Genomic DNA, 8,110 nt, shown 5'->3' with positions numbered 1-8,110 from the left:
TCCATTGAAGGGTTCTCAGGATCATAAGCTTCTTCCTCAGATGAAGCTTCCTTAGTACTGCTTGGTGCATTTTGCATTCCAGACAGACTTTGAGAAATCATATTGACTTGTTGAGTCAATATTTTATTCTGAGCCAGTATGGCATTCAGAGTGTCAATCTCAAGAACTCCTTTCTTCTGATTGGTCCCATTGTTCACAGGATTCCTTTCAGAAGTGTACATGAATTGGTTATTTGCAACCATTTCAATCAGCTCTTGAGCTTCTGTAGGCGTCTTCTTCAGATGAAGAGATCCTCCAGCAGAGCTATCCAAAGACATCTTGGATAGTTCAGAGAGACCATCATAGAAAATTCCAATGATGCTCCATTCAGAAAGCATATCAGTGGGACACTTTCTGATTAATTGTTTGTATCTTTCCCAAGCTTCATAGAGGGATTCTCCTTCCTTCTGTCTGAAGGTTTAGACTTCCACTCTAAGCTTACTCAATTTTTGAGGTGGAAAGAACTTTGCCAAGAAGGCATTGACTAGCTTTTCCCAAGAGTCCAAGCTTTCTTTAGGTTGAGAGTCCAACCATGTCCTAGCTCTGTCTCTTACAGCAAAAGGGAATAGCATAAGTCTGTAGACCTCAGGGTCAACCCCATTAGTCTTGACAGTGTCACAGATTTGCAAGAATTCAGCTAAGAATTGATGAGGATCTTCCAATGGAAGTCCATGGAACTTGCAATTCTGTTGCATTAGAGAAACTAATTGAGGCTTAAGCTCAAAGTTGTTTGCTCCAATGGCAGGGATAGAGATGCTTCTCCCATAGAAGTTGGGAGTAGGTGCAGTAAAGTCACCCAGCACCTTCCTTGCATTGTTGGCATTGTTGTTGTTTTCGGCTGCCATAGGTTCTTCTTCTTTGAAGATTTCTGTTAGGTCCTCTACAGAGAATTGTGCCTTAGCTTCTCTTAGCTTTCGCTTCAACATCCTTTCAGGTTCAGGATCAGCCTCAACAAGAATGCTTTTGTCCTTGCTCCTGCTCATAAGAAAGAGAAGAGAACAAGAAAATGTGGAATCCTCTATGTCACAGTATAGAGATTCCTTAAGGTGTCAGAGGAAAAGAAAAATAGAAGGCAGAAGTAGAAAATTCGAACTTATCAAAGAAGATGAAGTTCAAATTTTGCATTAAGGAATAGTGTTAGTCCATAAATAGAAGGATGTGAGAAGAAGGGAAGTAATTTTCGAAAATCAAGTAAAAGATTTTGAAAACATTTTTGAAAAACACTAATTGATTTTCGAAAATGAAAGTGGAAAAGAAATCAAGTGATTTTTGAAAAAGATTTTGAAATTAGAAATCAAAAAGATTTGATTGAAAACTATTTTGAAAAAAGATGTGGTTAAGAAGATATGATTAGTTTTAAAAAGGTGTGATTGAGAAGATATGATTAGAAAAACATTTTTAAAAAGATTTGATTTTGAAAATTAATGACTTGGCTAACAAGAAAAGATATGATTCAAACATTAAACCTTTCTCAACAGAAAAGGCAACATACTTGAAATGTTGAATCAAATCATTGATTGATAGCAAGTATTTTTAAAAATAGAAAGAAATTGATTTTGAAAACATATGATTGAAAAGATATGATTTGAAAAAGATTTGATTTTGAAAAAGTTTGAAAACTGAAAAAAAAATCTGCATTAAAAACAAAATCTTCCCTCTTGTGCCATCCTGGCGTTAAACGCCCAGAATGGTGCACATTCTGGCGTTTAACGCCCAAAACTATACCCTTTTGGGCGTTAAACGCCCAACCAGGCACCCTGGCTGGCGTTTAAACGCCAGTCTGTCCTTCTTCACTGGGCGTTTTGAACGCCCAGCTTTTTCTGTATAATTCCTCTGCTGTATGTTCTGAATCTTCAATTCTCTGTATTATTGACTTGAAAAGACACAAATTAAAAATATTTTTGGATTTTTAATAGTGAGGAATAATCAAAATGCAACTAAAATCAAATAATAATGCATGCAAGACACCAAACTTAGCAATTTGTATACTACTGACACTAATGAGAATGCATATGAGACACATAAACACTCAAGTCAAGAGGAATTAAAGATCAGAGTAATGAAATCATGAAGAACATCTTGAAGATTACTAAGACACATGAATGAATGCAAGAAAAACAGAAACATGCAATTGACACCAAACTTAAAATGAGACTCTAGACTCAAACAAGAAATTTTTGGATTTTATGATTTTCTAAATTTTTTTTTGTGCTTTTTCGAAAATTAAATGGAAAAAGAAAATGAAGGTATCAAAATTCTTAATGAGAATTCCAGGAATCATGCAATGTTTAGTCTAAGACTCTGGTCCAGGAATTAGACATGGCTTCACAGCCAGCCAAGCTTTCAAAGAAAGCTTCGGTCCAAAACACTAGACATGGCCAAAGGCCAGCCAAGCCTTAGCAGATCACTGCTCCAATAGCAAGATTGATAGAAATCAACAAGCTCTTGTGATGATAAGTTGAAACCTCGGTCCAATGAAATTAGACATGGCTTCACAGCCAGCCAGATTTCAATCGATCATCATGAAACTCTAGAAATTATTCTTAAGAACGCTGAAGAAAAAATACCTAATCTAAGCAATAAGATGAACCGTCAGTTGTTCAAACTCAACAATCCCCGGCAACGGCGCCAAAAACTTGGTAGCGCGAAATTGTGATCAATACTTTTCACAACACAAATAATCCCCGGTGATGAATCCAAAAACTTGGTGTTCAATACCATGGCATAAACACAACTTCGCACAACTAACCAGCAAGTGTACTGGGTCATCCAAGTAATAAACCTTACGCGAGTAAGGGTCGATCCCACAGAGATTGTTGGTATGAAGCAAGCTATGGTCACCTTGTAAATCTTAGTCAGGCAGACTCAAATGGATATGAATGATGATATACGAATAAAACATAAAGATAAAGATAGAGATACTTATGTAATTCATTGGTAGGAATTTCAGATAAGCGTATGAAGATGCTTGTCCCTTCCGTCTCTCTGCTTTCCTACTGTCTTCATCCAATCCTTCCTACTCCTTTCCATGGCAAGCTCAAGCAAGGGTTTCACCGTTGTCAGTGGCTACCTCCCATCCTCTCAGTGGAAATGTTCAACGCACCCTGTCACGGCACGGCTATCCATCTGTTGGTTCTCGATCAGGCCGGAATAGAATCCAGTGATTCTTTTGCGTCTGTCACTAACGCCCCGCCCTCAGGAGTTTGAAGCACGTCACAGTCATTCAATCATTGAATCCTACTCAGAATACCACAGACAAGGTTAGACCTTCCGGATTCTCTTGAATGCCGCCATCAGTTCTAGCCTATACCACGAAGACTCTGATCTCACGGAATGGCTGGCTCGGTTGTCAGGTGATCAACCATGCATCGTGTATCAGGAATCCAAGAGATATTCACCCAATCGAAGGTAGAACGGAGGTGGTTGTCAGTCACACGTTCATAGGTGAGAATGATGATGAGTGTCACGGATCATCACATTCATCAAGTTGAAGAACAAGTGATATCTTAGAATAAGAACAAGCGGAATTGAATAGAAGAACAATAGTAATTGCATTAATACTCGAGGTACAGCAGAGCTCCACACCTTAATCTATGGTGTGTAGAAACTCCACCGTTGAAAATACATAAGAACAAGGTCTAGGCATGGCCGAATGGCCAGCCTCCCAATGATCTAAGAACTAGATGTCCAAAGATGATCAAAGGATCTAAAAATAATCCAAAGATCCAAAGATGAAAATACAATAGTAAAAGGTCCTATATATAGAGAACTAGTAGCCTAGGGTGTACAGAGATGAGTAAATGACATAAAAATCCACTTCCGGGCCCACTTGGTGTGTGCTTGGGCTGAGCATTGAAGCATTTTCGTGTAGAGACTCCTCTTGGAGTTAAACGCCAGCTTTGGTGCCAGTTTGGGCGTTTAACTCCCATTCTTGTGCCAGTTCCGGCGTTTAACGCTGGGAATTCTGAGGGTGACTTTGAATGCCGGTTTGGGCCATCAAATCTTGGACAAAGTATAGACTATCATATATTGATGAAAAGCCCAGGATGTCTACTTTCCAACGCCGTTGAGAGCGCGCCAATTGGGCTTCTGTAGCTCCAGAAAATCCACTTCGAGTGCAGGGAGGTCAGAATCCAACAGCATCTGCAGTCCTTTTTAGTCTCTGAATCAGATTTTTGCTCAGGTCCCTCAATTTCAGCCAGAAAATACCTGAAATCACAGAAAAACACACAAACTCATAGTAAAGTCCAGAAAAGTGAATTTTAACTAAAAACTAATAAAAATATACTAAAAACTAACTAGATCATACTAAAAACATACTAAAAACAATGCCAAAAAGCGCACAAATTATCCGCTCATCAGCAACCATAGAGAGGAAGCATGAAAAGCTTCTCTCAATAAAGAGTTAAACAAAGCCCCCACAATCAAACTCTAAGTTTGGTGTTGGAAGGCCACAACCAAACTCTAAGTTTTGTGTTGAACCCCCTCATTCAAACTCTAAGTTTGGTGTTGGGAGGTCCCAACAATGCTCTAAACATTTGTGAAGCTCCATGAGAGCTCACTGTCAAGCTATTGACATTAAAGAAGCATTTATTGGGAGGCAACCCAATTTTTATTTATCTATATTTTTATTGTTCTTTTATGTTTTATTAGGTTTATGATCATGTGGAGTCACAAAATAATTGCAAAAAAAAATTAAAAACAGAATAAAAAAAAGCAGAAGAAAAAGCACATCCTGGAGGAAGAGCCTACTGGCATTTAAATGCCAGTAAGGAGCATCTGGCTGGCGTTCAACGCCAGAACAAAGCATGAATCTGATGTTGAACGCTAGAAACAAGCATCAGGTTGGCGTTAAACGCCAGAAACATGCTACATCTGGATGTTTAACGCCAGAAACAAGCTTAAGTCTGGCATTAAACACCAGGATTGCATGCAGAGGGCATTTTTCACGCCTAATTGGTGCAGGAATGATAAATCCTTGACAGCTCAAGATCTACGGACCCCACAGGATCACCTCAGGATCTGTGGACCCCATAGGATCCCCACCTACCTCAACTAACCTTCTCTCTTCTTCACACAATCCAATAACACTCTCCCCCAAACACCCTTCACTAATCACCTTAATCTCTTTTCCCCCATCACCTCTTCACCACTCACATCCATCCACTCTTCCCCATAAACCCCACCTACCTTCAAATTCAAAATCTCTTTCCCACCCAAACCCACCCTAAATGACCGAACCCCATTCCCTCTCCCTCCACTATATAAACCCCTCCATCCTTCTTCATTTTCACACAACACAACCCTCTCTTTTCCCCCTTGGCCGAAACCCACACATCTCTCCCTTTCCTCCATATCTTCTTCTTCTTCTTCTATTCTTTATTCTCTTGCTCGTGGACGAGCAACATTCTAAGTTTGGTGTGGTAAAAGCATAGCTTTTTTGTTTTTCTATAACCATTTATGGCACCTAAGGCCAGAGAAACCTCTAGAAAGAGGAAAGGAAAGACAAAAGCTTCCACCTCCGAGTCATGGGAGATGGAGAGATTCATCTTAAAAGCCCATCAAGACTACTTCTATGAAGTTGTGGCCAAGAAGAAGGTGATCCCTGAGGTCCCTTTCATGATCAAGAAAAATGAGTATCCGGAGATCCGACAAGAGATCCAAAGAAGAGGTTGGGAAGTTCTTACCAACCCCATTCAACAAGTCAGAATCTTAATGGTTCAAGAGTTCTATGCCAATGCATGGATCACTAGGAACCATGATCAAAGTATGAACCCAAATCCAAAGAATTGGCTTACAATGGTTCGGGGGAAATGCTTAGATTTCAGTCCAGAGAATGTAAGGTTGGCGTTCAACTTGCCTATGATGCAAGAAGATGCACGCCCCTACACTAGAAGGGTCAACTTTGATCAAAGGTTGGACCAAGTCCTCATGGACATATGTGTAGAAGGAGCTCAATGGAAAAGAGACTCAAAAGGCAAGCCGGTTCAATTAAGAAGACTGGACCTTAAGCCTGTGGCTAGAGGATGGTTGGAGTTTATCCAACGTTCCATCATCCCCACTAGCAACCGATCCGAAGTAACTGTGGATTGGGCCATCATGATCCATAGCATCAGGATTGGAGAGGAAGTAGAAGTTCATGAAGTCATCTCTCTAGAACTCTACAAAGTAGCCGAAAAGCCCTCCACCTTGGCAAGGCTAGCTTTTCCTTATCTCATTTGCCATCTATGTTACTCAGCTGGAGTTGTCATAGAAGGAGACATCCTCATTGAAGAGGACAAGCCCATCACTAAGAAGAGGATGGAGCAAACAAGAGAGGCAATTCATGGATCTCAAGAGACGCATGAGGAAGCTTATCATCAAGAAATCCCTGAGACGCCTCAAGGGATGCATTTTCCTCCAAACGACTATTGGGAATAACTCAACACTTCTCTAGAAGGATTGAGTCATGACATGAACCAATTAAGGGTGGAACACCAAGAACACTCCATCATTCTCAATGAGATTAGAGAAGATCAAAGAGCTATGAAGGAGGAGCAACAAAGGCAAGGAAGAGACATAGAGGAGCTCAAGAACACCATTGGTCCTTTAAGGAGAAGGCGCCACCATCACTAAGGTGGACTCATCCCTTAACTTCCTTGTTCTTATTTCTCTATTTTTCGGTTTTTGAACTTCATGTTGTCTATGTTTGTGTCTTTATTACATGATCATTAGTGTCTAGTGTCTATGTCTTAAGGCTATGAATAATTCCATGAATCTTTCACCTTTCTTAAATGAAAAATGTTTTTAATTCAAAAGAACAAGAAGTACATGAGTTTCGAAATTGTCCTTGAAATTAGTTTAATTATATTGATGTGGTGACAATACTTTTTGTTTTCTGAATGAATGCTTAAATAGTGCATATTTTTGATCTTGTTGTTTATGAATGTTAAAATTGTTGGCTCTTGAAAGAATGATGAAAAAGAGAAATGTTGTTGATGATCTAAAAAATCATAAAATTGATTCTTGAAGCAAGAAAAAGCAGTGAAGAACAAAGCTTGCAAAAAAAAGTGGCAAAAAAAAAGAGAAAGAAAAAGAAAAAGCAAGCAGAAAAAGCCAATAGCCCTTAAAACCAAAAGACAAGGGTAAAAAAGGATCCAAGGCTTTGAGTATCAATGCATAGGAGGGCCCAAGGAAATAAAATTCAGGCCTAAGCGGCTAAATCAAGCTGTCCCTAACCATGTGCTTGTGCCATGCAGGTCCAAGTGAAAAGCTTGAGACTGAGTGGTTAAAGTCGTGATCCAAAGCAAAAAGAGTGTGCTTAAGAGCTCTGGACACCTCTAACTGGGGACTTTAGCAAAGCTGAGTCACAATCTGAAAAGGTTCACCCAGTCATGTGTCTGTGGCATTTATGTATTCGGTGGTAATACTGGAAAACAAAGTGCTTAGGGCCACGGTCAAGACTCATAAAAGTGGCTATGTTCAAGAATCAACATACTTAACTAGGAGAATCAATAACACTATCTGAACTCTGAGTTCCAATAGATGCCAATCATTCTAAACTTCAAAGGTTAAAGTGAGATGCCAAAACTGTTCAGAAGCAAAAAGCTGCTAGTCCCGCTCATCAAATTAGAACTAATATTCATTGATATTTTGAGATTTATAGTATATTCTCTTCTTTTTATCCTATTTGATTTTCAGTTGCTTGGGGACAAGCAACAATTTAAGTTTGGTGTTGTGATGAGCGGATAATTTATACGCTTTTTGGCATTGTTTTTAGGTAGTTTTTAGAAAGATCTAGCTACTTTTGGGGATGTTTTTATTAGTTTTTATGCAAAATTCACATTTCTGGACTCTACTATGAGTTTGTGTGTTTTTCTATGATTTCAGGTATTTTCTAGCTAAAATTGAGGGACCTGAGCAAAAATCTGATAGGAGGCTGACAAAGGACTGCTGATGCTGTTAGATTCTGACCTCCCTACACTCAAAATGAAATTTCTAGAGCTACAGAACTCCAAATGGCGCTTTCTCAACTGCGTTAGAAATTAGACATTCAGGGCTTTTCAGAAATATATAATGGTCCATACGTTAT

General features: G+C 39.2%; 1 non-coding gene across 1 annotated transcript; it reads left to right on the top strand.

The window, feature by feature from the left end:
* Window positions 1–371: 371 nt before the first annotated feature.
* On the top strand, window positions 372–479 carry LOC112715860 (small nucleolar RNA R71). Its single transcript, XR_003160027.1, has one exon. It is a non-coding gene; the product is annotated as a small nucleolar RNA R71 (small nucleolar RNA).
* Window positions 480–8,110: the final 7,631 nt, after the last annotated feature.

This window comes from Arachis hypogaea, chromosome 1 (genome assembly GCF_003086295.3).
Source record: "Arachis hypogaea cultivar Tifrunner chromosome 1, arahy.Tifrunner.gnm2.J5K5, whole genome shotgun sequence".
In the NCBI taxonomy this organism is placed as follows: domain Eukaryota; kingdom Viridiplantae; phylum Streptophyta; class Magnoliopsida; order Fabales; family Fabaceae; genus Arachis; species Arachis hypogaea.
Note: the sequence above shows the minus strand (reverse complement) of the source record. Positions and strands in the feature narration are given on the sequence as shown.